Source organism: Strigops habroptila, chromosome 8 (genome assembly GCF_004027225.2).
Source record: "Strigops habroptila isolate Jane chromosome 8, bStrHab1.2.pri, whole genome shotgun sequence".
Lineage (NCBI taxonomy): Eukaryota > Metazoa > Chordata > Aves > Psittaciformes > Psittacidae > Strigops > Strigops habroptila.
In genome coordinates this window covers 52,629,451-52,645,591 of record NC_044284.2, presented here as the reverse complement: position 1 = coordinate 52,645,591, position 16,141 = coordinate 52,629,451, and the positions used below count along the sequence as shown (strand labels likewise).

The 16,141-nt window shown below is 47.8% G+C and overlaps 1 protein-coding gene across 2 annotated transcripts in view; it reads left to right on the top strand.

Annotated features, from left to right (window-relative positions):
* TESK2 (testis associated actin remodelling kinase 2) overlaps positions 1-16,141 on the top strand; it is a 114,517-nt gene that overhangs the window by 22,966 nt on the left and 75,410 nt on the right. The window contains exon 1 of one of the 2 annotated variants that reach the window (XM_030496517.1): positions 8,476-8,655. The exons of the other annotated variant lie outside the window; for it this stretch is intronic. The gene's annotated coding sequence lies outside the window, so the exon portion shown is untranslated. Of the gene's footprint in view, positions 1-8,475; positions 8,656-16,141 lie in introns of those variants that run through there. 2 annotated transcript variants of the gene reach the window in all.

The window sequence follows — 16,141 nt, the reverse complement described above, 5'->3', positions numbered from 1 at the left end:
TGCCCCTGGCACCCCACTTCTGCTCCATACCAAGTCCAACATGGGGCATTGTGTGTTGTCCCTGCAGTGTTTTGGGGTACCCGGGTCTGTGGGTACAGCTGGGTGCAGCATTCCTCCAAGCACCCCTGGGTGCTGCCCCGGCCGGGGCTGAGCCGGGTCCTCAGGATGCCACGGCTGGTTTCTGCAGCACATGGGGAGCCCCTTGGCCCCACATGCTTTCCAGCCTCCTGGGGGCTGGCCAGCCCCGTGCAGGCACTGTGAGGGTCCTTCAGCAAGTCTGACCGCTCTCTTCTGGCCAGCATTTCTGAAGGAGAAACCCTGTTACAAAGCTGGCAGTGGGCAGGCGCCTGGCGCTGCACCCTGTGTTCTCTGGAAGGACCAAAACCCTCTTTGCAATATCTTGTCATGGTGCTTCCTCTCCAGCCCAGCCTCATGTGGTGCAGATGGAGCAAGCCCTCCCACCCTGTCCCATCAGCTCTCACAGAAACACACAGAGATTTGGGGCCCCTCTGACCTGGGAAGGTTCCCTTTGCCCGGAAGGTACAAAGAACATGGGACCTTGGAGGCATCTGTGGTCCTTGCTGACGCCCTTTTATGCTGCTTTGGCAGAGGTGGGGCTCTCTATCCCAATACCTGTGTCTGCAGCACCACAGGACAGGGGAGGAATGTGGAAACATTTTTGTTCCCCCAGAGGTCTTGCCTTCTTTCTTCAGTGTGGGATCCTTAGTAGCTCCTGCCGTCAGTTGAGGGGCAGAGAGAACAGGGTTGATCTGATGCAGAACTGATGGTGTCTTTTACCAGCTCTTAAAAAAGAAAAAATTAAATATCTGCCCCTTACTGGAAACGTGTTTCTAGCTGCTTGCTACTTATCACCACCAAAACTACATGTACCATTTTCTGGCACCCCGTTAAGGCAGAAGTAATGGGGCTTGTACAAATTTCCCTGCTCTAAGGGGAATTATTTTAAGTGTATTTACAACTTCTTGGTAAGTTTTAAGTCTTCTGCTTCCCGTAGTCACCACAGGGCTGCCGAGCAGAGCAAAGCCCCCTTTGCACCAGATAGGCTTGGGGCTCTCGGTGCTGCAGTGTGCACCCCTGATCCGGCACCTCGGGGTGGTGGGGAGTGTGCCATGTCTCCCCACAAGGGACCGGGGTGTTTCTAGTCACCCATCGGTGGGTAGGACGTGAGCCCGGGGATGTCAGCACTGCTGGCTGTGACTGCAGTTCATGAGCACGTTCAAAGCCTGCAAGCTTCTGACTCACATCTCTCCTCCGGTCTCTCTCTGGAGACGCCAGAACGATATCCATCTCAGCTGGTTTACAGATAGTGGCTCTCAGTCGTCAAGGTTACCGGTCCCTCTGCTTTAATTAAGCATATAGACATGGCACGGGGTGTCTTCAGCAGCTGGGGGACAAGGAGAGCGATGGGCTGACATTCCCCCAAGGGGTTTGTGAGCAGCAAGATAAACCTGAGCAGATGAGCCCCCCTGCAGGTCACTGCTATTACTTTAGCTGATCTCCGCACTCATTAGGATTGTGATTAACACACTAATGAGGCACCTTCGGCTCCCCTTAGCACGGAAGGGGTGGTTGGGAGCAAGAAAAGTGACTGCATCAACGTGACAGTGTCTTTGTGGTGACACTGCTGCTCTCCCCCCCTGGAGACGGGAGCAAAACCAAGGGGCATTTTAACATCCCGCTAGTGCACGACCACTTTCTCAGGGAGCGAGCAAAAATACTCCCCTTAAATACCAGGCAGCAACTCCCTGAGTCCGTGTGGGTCGTGTAGGGGCTCTGGCTTGCTCAGGGGGTAGTTGCCCTGGGCTATCCTCGAGGAGGACTTAAAACACCCTTGGCAAACCCATGCAGTGCCTGGGCCAGGCAGGTCTGGGTAGCAGCAAGACTTGAAGACTTAGAATAACTTCTGAAAGAAAGTTTTGTGCTCAAAACCCACAGCACCCACTTCTGCCAGTCTCCACGCTCTCTCTTGCAGCGGCTTTATTTAGTTCCTGTCCTTTTGTTTCTGGCCGGTGGCCAAAGCACGGAGCAGGCCAGAGATGATAATGTTGATTACGTTAATTTAATAGGAAGAAGCAGATCATAGGAAACAAATGAGTGGAAAATAGTGGCAGCAAAAGGGCTGAGGGGAAGTCAGGGTATAGGTAGGAGGGAGGGAAATATTGGCCCTGGGAGAGACGTGTAAGCTCAGTGCTTGAGCTGTGTCCCCCAGCCCCCCATAGTGAGCAGAGCAGTGGTGTGGCTTTGGTCCCACTGCCACTATCACCCAGCCCTGTGCAATCTGAAGAGTGATCACCTCCTTCTCTCAGCATGAAGGTGAGCGGTGGCAGCAGCAGGAGCCCTGGTCAGAGGGATGGCAGCTGTGGGGCTCTGATAAATCATCCCATTTCTTGTGCTTCAGCCCCTCTCTCCTCTGCCCTTTGCCATGGGGCACTGGGAGCACCACTGTCACATACAATCATAGAATGGTCTGGGTTGGAAGGGACCTTAAAGTTCATCCAGTTCCAACCCCCTGCCATGGGCAGGGACACCTTCCACTAGACCAGGTTGCTCAAAGCCCCGTCCAACCTGGCCTTCAACACTGCCAGGGATGGGGCATCTCACCCTGGCCCTGCACAGAGCTCAGTGGATCCCAGCCTGCCCCATGCCACCCTGCAAACCTGCTTTTTTCAGGAGGACTGGGCATGATTAGGGTTGGTCTTGGGTTAGACGGGCCAATATATCACCCCCATGTGGCTGCTCTCATCCTCCTGAAGCACTTTGCTGCGGGATGGGGAGAGGGGCTCCTCTCAAAGGGAGACAACTCAGGACTCAGGGATTTTCAGTTCTCAAGGGAGCTGGTTGCCAACTGACTGGAACAGAAGATCTAATCCAAAGTGCATCATCCCCCCCTCCCCAAGGTTGAAACATTGAAAGTTTTTATGGGAAGCAAATTAAATCCCACAAGTCAGAGCCAAGACAAAAAGGATTTATCAAAGAGCAGAAGATGCTACTGGGTGACTTGCAGGCAGGCAGAGGGAGCATTTGCTCAGCAGCCCGGGATATTACATCTCCTCTATCTCTCCTCCAATGCAAAGAGCACTGCCATTCATCTATTTTTAATAACAATGACGCAGGCAGTGAACCTGACTTCAAGGCTGGGAGCTTGTCTTCTTCCCCCTGCGTATCTGTCCTGACTCATCTTCCTCTCCAAGAGCTCTTCACAGCTTTGTAACACAGCGAAAGAAGAAAGGAAGAACAAAACTGAAGGGAAAAAGGACATCAGACAGCAAAGCATTAGAAGAAGAGAACTGTTCTTGGAGAGGAATAATAAGCACTGGGACTTCGCTGGCTCAGGGAGCCAGGCAAAATTAAGGGTCTGAGAGACCTGAACGTATCTGGGGCATGCTGATCCAAGGGTGGGATCTCTCAGACAGCTGAGCAGGTATATGGTAGCAGCTGGATGCTTATAGGTCTTGAAGCTCTGCAGAAAGGGCTGGAGGAAGCCGGGGCAGTGCTGAGGTGCTGGGGTGACTGAGCTGAAAAGCTCTGCTGTGGCAGAGGTCTCTGATTTCAGTGCCACAAAAGGAATGGGTCTCTGCACTGTTGTAATTGCAGAGATAAGGGCAGCAAGTGTGAGGAGCATAACCAGTGGAAGGGCAGTGCTGCACAGCCTGGGGAGGCAAAAAGCTGTGCTTTCATCCCAGGCAAGAGCTGGGTTATCTGGGGAGTGAGGATGGTGCACCAGGCAAAGCAGGAGCTCTCTTGGGCTTTGCCATGGGGCAGGAGAGGTGGGACTGATGGCCATTTGGGCTGGTGGCCTCGATGCTTGATAGGACTGTGGTCTCTTTGGGTGACCACCACGGTCCAAGCTGGTGCAAGTCTGTATTTCTGCACTCTGGTGAGTGTGATGTGGATACACCTTTGTCAGATGTTTTTCCCTACAAAATTGGTATTTTGGATGCAGACAACCCAAGACCTCAGGGGCTGCTGAGAGGAGACATGCCCCAGGCCTTCCCTGAGCAGTGGGGTCTCACCCTTTCCCCTCAGCTCTTACAGGCTTGAACATTGTTTAATGGGCTCTCCCAGGGCTGACACCACCCAGGCACAGTGACACGGGATCAGTCCTGGCTCACCATCCTAGTGCTTGCACAGCCTCACAGCTGGGAGCATTACAGCATCTGTGCTGCTCCATGCCCATGGTGCCACCAGGAGCTTGGCTATAGCCATGCCACAGCACCATCGCAGTTTGGACAGGCTCCAAGTAGAAGCCAAGACAGCAGATGGCCATGGTGAGCAGGCAGGGGAGTACAAGGCTGTGGCACTGGTCACAGCATGGCAGCTGCCAAGTTGGGAACATCCATCTGCCCCAGCACAAGCCCTCTCTGGTTCCTGAGGCAGGGTGCCTGGTGCTGTGCCAGCCTCCTGCCTGGGCTCTGCCTGGCCTCCTGGAAGAGCAATCTGGAAGATGCTCTGGCAATCCCCTGGTTGCCAGGTTGCATGCAGAGACACGCAGTGCTGGGATTGGTCCGGCGCAGCAGCATGGCTTTGTATGTGAGGGCATGCTGGTTGCCTTGTCCATGCTGGTGGTGAGACAGAACTGTTCTTCACCAGCAGGCATGTAAGTCCTCATCCAGAGCTCTCCTTGCTGCCAGAAGGATGGTCATGACATGGCAAGGAGCACATGGTCCAACGGCAGCCCCAGCTCTGCCTTCCCTGCTCAGAGTGGTGGGAAATGCCCTCTCACCCATGAGCAAATCTCACCTTGGTCTGCAAAGGGCACCTGCAAGTGTGGCTGAGTGAGGTGCAGGCGGGAGGATGTGCCTCCAGGGGAGCCTGGGAAGATGCTTTTTGAAATCCAGAGGTTTGGTGTGTGAATGAAAGCCTAAAGGGATCATTTTCCATGGCTGTCCTGTTAAATGTCCACCTAGGACAGGGCCTAGGAAAGGGACAATGTTGGCATTAGACAAGAGCAAATTCCAGGCATTCCCTCTGGGACTCAATCCTCCAGCTCCCATGGCATGAGTCCAGATCCCTGGTGGTGTGAATCAGAGCCAGATTTGACCAGTCCTATCTCAAGAAGATGTTTTTCCTTGACGTGTTTCATTACATGAAGTATTTAATGGGTTAAATTACTAAAATGCCCAATCTCATCACAGTGCATGAAGTCAAACCACGGTTTTGGTCCCTTGGGAGGGGAGAGAGACAGTGCCCTTTGCCTGACACTAGTTTAATTTTGGAGCCCGCAGAACCTCTCTTTTGGGGAAACACCTGCTCTGCTACAGGGGAGGCAAATCTGCGTGGCCACATTGCAGCAGATTCCTCCTTCCCAAGGAGAAATCTCCCAGACTTCTCTCCTCGGGGGCATTTCCAAAGCCCAGAGGAAGGGAATTCCCTCTCCTGCCTGCTCTCACCCAACTTGTCTCATGTCTATTTTTATTGCCACCCTGTGAATTAACCCTTGGCTGCTCTTTTGCCAAACCGGTTACATTTAAAAAGCCAAAATGATCTGTCTGAGGAGGAGAGTCAGTCTGAGAGCAGCAAACCGCAAAGCCGCGGAGCTGCTGTTTGGAGTGGCTGATCTTCGCATGGGGCAGCCAGCCTGGGGGCAGCTGGGGAAGGGGGAATACCCACAAGGAGCAGAGCTTCCTGTGGTGTTTACCGGCTGCCTGACCCTTCTGGGATGCAAGAGAGAGGTGGTTAGAGTGAAGTATGCAGTGACATCTGCAAGACTTTGCCTTTGATGAGTCTCTTTGATGAGTCTTCTAATGCATAGTTAATTTTCCTCTCTCCAGGAAGGCTCCAAAAGTCTTCTGCAGATTTGCTGGGGTACTTCTGCCAGCTGCCAGCAGGGACGGGGACTTCCTGAGACAAAGGTTCTGCTCTTGAGGGACAAACACACATGGTCAGCAGCAAAGCCCATGTTTTTCTGCATTTAAAACATAGACCTTTGAGATAAAGCTGTAGGAGGGGTCATAAGACTGTCTTATTTCCCTCTCAAAACAGGGATCTTCAGTGACATACATCATGCCGTGTTGTATAAAATACAGTGAGAGTCTTTCCAACTGAGGTTTAACTTTACTGAATCATACTGACATGTTTTAATGATGTTCCTTTGCACGAGCCCATGGGATAAATGCTTATTCCTGGATATTACCAGTAAGGCATTTGCAGGCCAAAAGCTGAGACAACATATATCTTGTTTGGGAAGCACAGAAGAGGTGAAATTTATGATGGGCAACTGGGGAGAGATAATTCATTTGCTTGAGTGCTGGGATTAGCTCCCAGAAAGAGCAGTAATAAAAACCTACCACCAGATGTCATCTTGAAGCTAACTAATAACTTCCAAACCAGCAGGGGCGAGGGATACGGGGGAATACAAGACACAAGGAGAAGGCACTGGCCTTTCTTTAAGGGGTACGAGGCCGCAGGGATCAGTGCGCCCTGGCACAGAGAATGACCACGGAGACGAAGATGTTTCAGAGTTGGCTTTGCAAAGTCTTTCCAACTTGTTTAGATAAACCCCAGCAAAACATAAATGTAACTTTAAAAAATAAGTTCTAAAAGATTACTCTTGCTGAGAAGCCCCATTCTGGAGCTCCAACCTGCTTGAGTGCTCAAGAGCAGAAGACATTGGATCTGAGTAGTTCCATCTGCTTTGTCACTGATTAAAATATGACAGCTAAGATAATATTTTTTTAATGGGTTAATTACAGAAGCTTTGCTGCACCCTGCGTTTAAGCCATCATTAGAATAGATGTTTGCATATGGCTGGTGTTTAACATTTGGGAGTGTGGGAAAATTTCTTGTGAAGGAAATCCAGACAGAAAATAAAGAAAACAGGACAATTTTTTTTCTCCACACAAAGTTCTTTTAATCTGTTACCTGTAGAAACGTTACCATGCAGAAATGATTACATGTTTTGCAGTTAAATATACAGAGAAAGTTTCACTGTAGACTTGGGTGAAATTCTGAGACTAAATTCAATCAATAAATTGAGAGTAGATATTTTAATCCAAATGTAAGGATAGATCTCTGTTTGGTATTATTTGCACAGTTGGTGCTAATATTTCCAACATGAATCTCCCCAAGCGCATTTTGGATTGATCTGAAAAGATTAGATGTAAACTTAATGACAAAGGATAATGAGAAAACATATTACTAATGCTTTCTTATTACTATTTTCTATTACTAATGGCAAGGCTGGGTGATGCGTTCTTCCTGTCTGAAACCCTTTTTAGTTACCACTCTGCCAGTTTTAACAGTTTGGGATTTGGTTATTCTATACAGGACTCTACAGCAAGTGAACTTTGGTTTTTTTGAAGAGTTTCAGTAAAAATAGCTCAGCTGTTGCCAAAGATGAGGTCAGGGAAAAAGATCAGTCCCTTGTCAATGTAAAACAAAACTGATCCTCCCTCAGAACCATTTAATGAGATGTTCTAGTCCTGCCACGTGTTGGAATGGATACTTGAAGTTTGGCAGTGCGTCCTAGCAGGAAGAAAGGTATCGTTTTCTGTACCTGTGACAGGCTGCCTGCATGTGGGTAAGTTCTAATTTGAAGAATAACAGTTTGTCTATGAAAAAATCACGGACTTATTACAGCCTGGCAGCCAAAACCTCGGCATATGTGAGACGCATTAAGGAGGCTGCAGCCAGCCACTCGCGGGGCTGAGCAGGATGTTCTGTTCTGTGACTGACACCACGGCTGGGCTGCGGGCAGCTGGAAAAAAAGGGAAGAGTTCTAATGCCGGACCTGGAGGAAGGAAGAGCCCGGAACAAGGGATGAATCCTGCGAGAAACACAGTCGGAGACAGGTAATTAGGGGTAATAACAGCAGGGATGCCGTCACGGAGCCCAGTTGCGGTCACTGTGTGTGTGGGGCTGCCGGGTGTGGGACGAGGGCCGGTGCCGGGGCTGGTCGGGTCCGCGCCGCTCCGCCGCCGGCTCCGCTCAGCGCTCGGCCCGCCGTCACCATGGCACCCGCGCGCGGCCTGCTGGAGCTCCGCACGCCCGTCGGGGTACCCGTCCCGCTGACAGCTTCAAGCCCACCGCCGCCTATAAACATACGGTGATTGGCTCTTCCGCCCGTCCGTCACCAGCGCACCGCGCTCCTATTGGCTAACTGCCTTATTTATAACCCGCCCTCAAAAGCTGGCCAGTGAAACCGAAGCGCCCCTAGCAACGCCCCCCTCACTTTCCTGCCACTGGCTCCCGCCCTCCTCTAGGGAGTTGTTGTTTCTCGTTTGATTGGTCAAACAGGCTGCCTCTCAAGTGGCTCATGACCAATTAGAAAAGGACATTCATACTGGACTACCTGCGAGTCCCTCCGCCTGGCTTCCCTTTCTCCATTGGCCGAGCGACACCGTCCATCCAGCTTCTCCCGCCGCCGATTGGCTGCTAGGGAGGGGCGGCTCCTGGCCGGGTGCCGCCCCGGGGCTGTGGGCGGTTCGGCAGCGGCGCTCGGCGGGGGGAGGAGGCGGAGTCGCGGCGATCGCGGTCCCGGTTGCCGCAGCTGGGCTCTCTCCTCACATGGGGCCCCCTCGCTTGCCGCAGCGGCGCGGCGGACCCTCGCCGGGTCGCTGAAGGGCCGGGAGTTGGCCGCGGGTTGGGCCATGAGAGCCCACGTCGCCCGCAGGCCGTGCTGGCACCGCCGCTCAGGTAACGGCCGGCGTGCGGCGGGTGTGCGTGTGTGTCCGCCCGTGTCCGCGTTCCTCCGGGGTCCCCGCCGAGGGGAAGGGCCTCGCGGGTTGGGGGCACCCCCAGCGGCGGTGGTGAGGGGCCCCTCCGGGGAACGGCAGCTTCCAGCGGAGGGGCCGGGGCAGCCGGCGGGGTCCTGCCGCCCCCCGCCCCGGGCAGTGCGGTGAGGGGAGAGGTGCGTGCCGGTGGGCAGGTGCGTGGGGCGGCCGCGTTCCCCCACGGCGTGACGGGGAGCGGGTCAGGCTCAGCGGGACGCCTGAGCGCTGCCGGCGGCAGCAGCCCGTGCCCTGATCCGGGGACAAGGGTCCGCCTGCGCCCGGCCGGAGCTCTGCCCAGCCGCAGGGGATGGTCATTTTGCCAAGAGGTGTAAAAGCTTGGTTCGCGTTTTGCTGTTTCAAGCGCTGCCCTGTACGAATACGTGAATCATGGTTTAATGACAGGCTCGACTGTTCAGGTGTATGTGTGTATATGTTTGCTTGATGGCCTTCAGATGAAAGGTGCTGTATAAATGCAGATGATCGCTTTTAATGTTGTATTCCTTTGAGAGTGGGAAGTGCATTTGCTTTAAGTACGGAGGACTTTCCACTTAGGTATTCTGATAGGTGGTACCTTGGTAATTGAAAGCTGAAATTTCAAGAGTACTAATTATATGTAAGTTTATACGTTTATATTTGTCCCCCTAAAAAAGTCTTGCAGCTAATATTTAGGCTAATTTATGACAAGCCTTTATACTTCAACTGAAATGATATGTTTTTTAGCAGAGATCAGAGTTCTAGCCTATTTTGTTGTCTGCAAAATCAACAGGCTTATAGTTCCATGGGCTTAATTAGGCAATGGAATTTACAACCTAAGATAAGATTTTTTTTTTTTTTTATGAGAAACTCCACTATGCCCAGTGGACTAGTTATAAACCTTTCCATTTAGTCACCATCTTTGGAAATTATTGTTGCATACCATATCCTGATAGGCCAGTGTCATTTTCTGACTCTTGCAGAAGTATATTGTACAGCTGTGTGATGCCATTGTCCATTTTGGTTTCTTTTCATGTAGAATTTGCAGGTAGAACGTGAGTAGCTTGCACTGAAGTCAGAGGGGTGTGTTTGCTGTACCTGTTGGAGTGTGTGTGCTCTCTCCTGTGTTTTTTTGCTTGGAATTGTGCTGTTTCATTAGGGTGAGCAGCTGGCAGTGGGAGCAGAGCAGGAGACAGGGATGGAGCAATCTTTGCTTCCGTGCTTAATATTTTAGGGTGGTGAGGCACTGGAACAGGTTGCCAAAAGAAGTGGTAAATGCTCCATGGCTGGCAGTGTTCAAGGCCAGGTTGGACAGAGCCTTGGGTGACATGGTCTAGTGTGAGGTGTCCCTGCCCATGGCAGGGGGTTGGAACTAGATGATCGTAAGGTCCTTTCCAACCCAAACCATTCTATGATTCTATGATATTTTTGTGACTGTGGAAGGAGAAAATTGGTCTAGAAGAGGTGTTGTGGTGATATAGGCCTCCCATAACCTCATTGTACCCACCAACTCTGTACACTGGCTTCTGCTATTAGAATTCTTTATGCAGATGATTCCACAGATTCATGAAAGAAGTGCAGGGTTAAAGGGGAGAACTGTTGCTCTGTGTCTGCTGCAGAAAAGAATGAAGCATGTGGTTCACTTGCATCATAGGTTCCCTTTCTGTGTTCTTCCCGTAGCCGAGAACCATGCATTTGCACAATGGCAAAGCTTTTTATTGTATCCTTGCAGCATGGTATCTTGCAGCCTGGCACAACAATAAGTGCTCTTCTAGGCAAGATCTAAAAGGGAAAATGTTCATATTTTTTCGTTTTTAAAGCCCTTTTCCTGTTTATTCCCTCATGTCTTCACTTGAAGTTGTGTGTTTATCAGTAAGTACATCTAATAATTGGCAACTCTATCACCCTGGCTCCATCTGTTGTCTGTTGCCAAGTCCTCTTTCTGACTTAGATAGTAAGCTGCTTTTCATATGGTCCTGTCACTTTTTCTTAAGTTGAGCACATTTCTGGTAGTGCCTAAGCCACTTTTTTGATATGATTATCTCATTGCTAGCACTGGGAACTGCAATAGCTCTTGCAATCAGGAGTGTAGTTGAGATACCTTTACTTTTGAAGGCTGACTTTGTACACAGACTGAGTTTTATGTTTCCCCTGGGTACCCTGGATATTTCAGATTGATACATAAATGCCAGCAGACTCCAATGTCCCCACTACCTTAACAACAACAGATTCGGGAAGCCCTGTGCTCGCTTCAAAAATTCCCAAGTGAATTAGTCAAAACTGTGCTACTGTTTGGTTTGTGCAGCCCGTATGTGAAGTAAACCTGGTACTGGGTGTTTCACTGTAACGTGAAGCCAGCAGCATGGAGTGGTGTTTCAGCTGTATTTTAAGGGTTGGTTACAGAATGTGCTTTAAATATTTGTGGAGATGATACTTTTAACTGGAAAATACAGATATTGACTGCCTCCTGTGATGGTGTATAAATGTAAGATTGTGTCCAAGAGAGGTCGGTCAGGTATGAAATTCAGCCTGCTCACTTCATCCCTCTTGCAAGCGTTCCTGGTCTCTTTTCTTGCCTGTGCTGTGCTGGATTGTCTCACTGGCTGCATCAAAACAACAGAAAGTTGCTTCCCGTCTCCTGTGAAGCCTCCCCTGCTAATAGAGCTGTCAGCCCACAGTCATAAACCTGGCAGAGAGGCTGAGGGGGAAATTCCTCCATTATTGAGATGTTACAATGCCTGGTGGTACTGGGAGGCTTTGATTCCCCTTGTTTTTCTCAAGAGCTAAGCAAACATCAGCCTGCTGGCACCTGGAAGGCATAAGCTGCTTCTCAGTGTCTTTACTGAGCTCTGTTGTGTTAGGCAAACATAATATATCAAAATTATCCATTTGAAGCAGCAGCTGTGTATTGTACATGATCTACTTGAGTGATTATTTAACTCTAGCGATGCTCTGTAACTAGGCTGGAGTCTGTCTGCACTGTGGCTTGGAGTGACTAAACCCAGGCCAGGAGAGGAAAGGATTTTTGCAAGGTCCTTCATAGAGGTGTAGTTTTGTGTTATAATTGGACCCTGGCAACTGTTGGCAATTATACTGTGGGCATAAGGGTCAAGTGGGTTTCTGTTTGTTTGTGGGTTTTTAATATTCCTCCCTCTCAGCTCCCCCGGTTATATTTGCTTTCTAAATACATGCCAGAATTTATGCCTACGCTTAATGCAAATGTTTTTAAACCTACAACCTTGGCCCCGAATCCTGAGCTCTGCAGTAAGTTAATAGCTAGTCTCTCGTACTGGGTTCAAACTTGGCTACAGTCACAAAATAAATGAACTGTTTGTTTCAGCTTAGCCTCTCCTGGAGGTTTGTTTGCATTATAAAACCACAATGCAGTTCAGCAGACTTCTAGTTTCTGGAGCGGTGTAGTAGGGTTAATGCAGGTCTTTTCTGGGGAATGTCAGCCCTAGTTGTGGGAAGCTTGTGCTCTGACAGTACTGGCTGGAGCTAGGAATTGTCTCCTACAGGGGAGACGAAATTAAAGCAAAATGTTACCTATATGAAAATAGAAAATGTTGAGGTTTTCACGTTCGAGCACAGCGTGTAACTGAGGCTATAAACTGCACGTGAGACTTACCCTGTAAAAGCAGTCAAAAAAACTTCAGCTGCAGGATGAGTTCGGCCAAACACAGCGCAAGCTCTGGTGCTTGTAGCTACCTTGTCTGTAAATATTTGGTACTATCTTTCTCCCAAAGTCAAGAAGATACAAACCAAGGAACTTCCCTCTGTTAGGAAAGTGGATGACAGCAGTTGAGAATAAAATTGTGGAATGCCTGGTCCTCGTTACCTGTTTAGTTTGAGTTCTTGTATTTCATTCCCATTTTTTTCTTTTTCCTCCAGGCTAATGACTTCAAAGTCAATTCGGTCTTTGGAAGATTTTGTTCTTTACATTCCTTTGAAGCTTTTCTGAAATTTGCAGATTACTACAGTGAATTCTTCCCCCTCACCCCCCAAGTTGTTGTTTTGTTGAATGACACTTGCCAGCATAATTCCTTCTTGTTTTTGTAGTTCTGGGTTTTGAAGCTACATCGGACTGTGAGTTTAAATAGTTAACTCTTGGCAAATGAGTTATGTCAAAGCTTTGGCATCTTGTTCTTCAGAAAACCTTTTCAAATTAATACCATGCATCCACCAGATTTATGGCTTTCCAGGCTGAATGCCTAGCGACAGTCTTCTGTCTAAAAATGGTTGTTGTTGTTAAGGCCATCTTTTAGGAAATTGTGAGCTTGACATTTGAGTGCAAATATGCACATATTTATAAAGATACTGGGGACAGAAAACGTCTTAGTAATGAATTGAAATGTTGTTTTTGGAAGGATCTTGTTTTATACCCTGAGGTATAAAAGGATCCTGCTAAAGTTGAGAAGCCTTGTCCCTTTTTATGTCTATGAAATAAAAAATGTTAAGTACTGGCTAATACATGTCACCTGTTAGTTTTACATTGTTGTGAGGGGTATATCTTGATGTGCTGTTGTGGGGTTTCTGTCTTCAAATGCAGGCTTAGGCATTGGTTTTGAAAGCCAAACCTCTAAATAGCCAAAGAAATGCTGACAGTATTTGTATTTATAGTACTTTCTATGATTAAAAAGTCAATGCACGTATTTAGTGGAGAAACTGATCTTCATATAATGCTAACATGGATTTTTTTTTCTTCATTTTTTTTTACCAATAAATGAAAATGTGGTAGGGTATGAAATATGCTGCAGTTGTGCTTTTCAATAACGTAATAAATGGATGAGTAGGGCAGGTATGCATTTTAAGAGGTGTATTTCTAAGTTATTTCTGTCTTGGCAGAGTGGGGTGCATTTTTCTTGTATAAAGATGTCAGAAAAATTGGTCTGAAAGCTGAGAATTTATTGGGAGGTGGTTTTTTTTAAATGTTTAGTGCCTTTTTTTTACCTGGCTGTTGATCACAGCTGTAGAATTCTGAAGCTGAAGAAAACCCATCCAACAACCTCTTGGTTACAGGATTTGCAGGATAGCCTTGGATTCTGTTCAGGGCACTTTAATTAACCATACAAGGCAGTAAATTAAAGTACCTCAGACTGACTTGAAAGTCGATTAAACCTTGCTTGATTTCATGGAGAATGTGACCATTAGTTTAATTGGTCAAAATGACAGGAGCCCACTTGGAATGGTGCCCACTTAAATTCTTCCTCTAATTCTGTGTGTGCAATCCTGAGCAGAATACTAGACAAATGGAGCTCTATCTTAGTAATTTCCAAGGATTTTGTGGAGCTGTCTGGAAAGAAGGCAGACTCTAGCAGGCAAAAATGAAGGAATGGGTTACTTGGGAATCCAGATGGCAAAACCTTTTGGGGTTTATGTTGTGCGAAGTACTTTGAATCTCTTCTTTCATTGTGGGATTTGTGCAGAGTTTTGCAAAGTTCACCATGTGATTTCAATCAAAAGGATGTGTATGCGTGAGGGGGGTTTTTTGTTTTGTTTTTGTTAAATAGATTGAGAGACTATGTTGAGAGCTGATCTTTTGTTAATGATGTCTGGATGCTTAAGACAGACCTAGGCTTTTCCTCCTATTTAAGATAGCTTACCTAACTTGGTATCTTTCTCTGGTTAAGGCAACAGAAGGCTTCCCTATTTTGTTTTTGCATATCTCTTGCTTGAACTTACAGTCCTGCTTTACGAGTTGGTTCAGTTTGCTGGGCTGCAGTGCGGATGTGTTTCACTAGATTTAGCAGGGGTGTCTACAAGCTCCAGGGGCCACGTCATATGGCATTACCGTGGTACTGGAATGTCAGACTATGCATTTCTGGGGCAAATGCTTGCTCCCTTCCTTGGAAAGTGTCTAGCACGTGGGGGTACTCTGATGCAAATAAGTTCTAAAAAACTGTTTCTTCAATTACAGCAGTTTTTCTGGTCAGTCTCCAAAGATACTTCCATCTCCTGTTCCAGAAAATGAATTATTAACACCAAGGTTTCCCATCAGTCCTCCTTCCATAGACACTTCTTTCTTTATCTCCTTGAAAAGTAACCAAAGTTTATCCCTTTCAGATCAAAAGGAATTATTTAAGTGTGCCTTGGAAATTCCTGGGCATCATCTCTGCAGCTGAGGAGGTTCTCTGGGCTATTTTTCTCATCTGGGGATATATAACAGGCTTTATCTTCCCATGGTGCTTCTGTACCATTTCCAGACCCTCAAGGCTCATGGGGCAAGAATATGAGGTCAGAAATTGGATCCTGATGATCTGTGTGGCAGTCGGCCACACCATAACGTTAGACTGTGTAGTACTATCATCTGAAGCATGCAGTAAGCTCACGCATGTGGGAGGCTGCATATAAAATTCTGTAGGAATACCCTGATGTGGGGTTTGATAGAGATTAAATTTTCTTAATCAGGCCCTGGTAAGGATCCCTTATGCCCACTGGCTCCTATTTAGAGAGGTAAGTGTTAAAACACCCTTGAAAAACATGGCATTGTTTTGTTGGTGGTGGTGTGCTTTTTCTTGGAGAGGACAACCTCAAATTGCAGTTCAGCAGAGCTTACTTCTGAAGGCAGGGAAGGACTGGCTACGTGTTGTTCTGATGTGTTGGCGCAGAGCATCTCTGAATGATACACAGCATATAACACGTGGGTATAGCAGCACTGCTGTATATTCAGAGGACAGCTGGTGTGCTTCTGGTTTTGAGATGCTCTTCAAATTTAGTGTATTGTTCAGGTTCTGTACATCTGTGTAAATAGAAGTAGAATCTGCTGCTCCCTGCTTCGTGATTATTTTGTCCACCATTTTAATTTTAGATTTTGTGGTTTCCTTCCCCTCTCTCCAGTTTTTCATTCACCCTCAGAAATAGGGAGGGGAAAGAGAAATTTATCTCCTTGGTGACTGCTCACTTTGTTCAGGTTTGGTAGGGGCTCACCAGGTTGCTGTAAATGAACAGCTAAGTGTGGAAAAGGTGAATAACCTCCTAAATATAAAAATAAAATAATAGGAATAAAAAAGTAGGCTACCTGTAAAGTTTGCCAGTCCAGGCTGAATCTGATGGGCTCCAGAGTCATACCGAGTACTTCATCAGCCTCTAACAATGAAAACCAAAAAATTCCCTTAGCTGGGGTGGTTTTATTCTTTTTCGTTTATTTGGGATTTTCTTTTTCTTTCCTTTTTCTTCTCTCTTCTCCTCCTTGGCAGATGTGGCTCGTTTCCTGTGTTTTCAGTTGAACTGAAATGAATATAGCTTTGAAATGTGTGTTTTTGTGGAGAGAATTGTTCTGGTAGTTTCTTATAACAATACTTTGGGTTTGTAGCAGAATTGTTGATGTTTTTGTAAATCTGGGGGCTAGATCTTTAGTGGATATAAACTTACGTTCCTACTGGTTAAGGAATTGGTCTTGGAACACTCATAGGTGGAAACTTTGAAAACAAAGGTTT